Raw genomic sequence first — 211 nt, forward strand, 5'->3', positions numbered from 1 at the left:
TGCCCTGGGTCGGAATCCCGGCCGGTGTCGTCCGCCGCGCCTGCCTCTCGCCGGCCACATGCGGTCCCCAGGGTGCCAAGGCGGGTCATATAACCGGGTCACACACGCACACACACAAGCAATGCTACGGAGAAGTAGGTCACGTCACTGGGTCACGGGGGTCAAGTGGGAGCTTAGGTTACCCCGAGTCATTTCAGCGGCTCTGGGGTTC

This window comes from Penaeus monodon, chromosome 20, assembly GCF_015228065.2.
Source record: "Penaeus monodon isolate SGIC_2016 chromosome 20, NSTDA_Pmon_1, whole genome shotgun sequence".
Lineage (NCBI taxonomy): Eukaryota > Metazoa > Arthropoda > Malacostraca > Decapoda > Penaeidae > Penaeus > Penaeus monodon.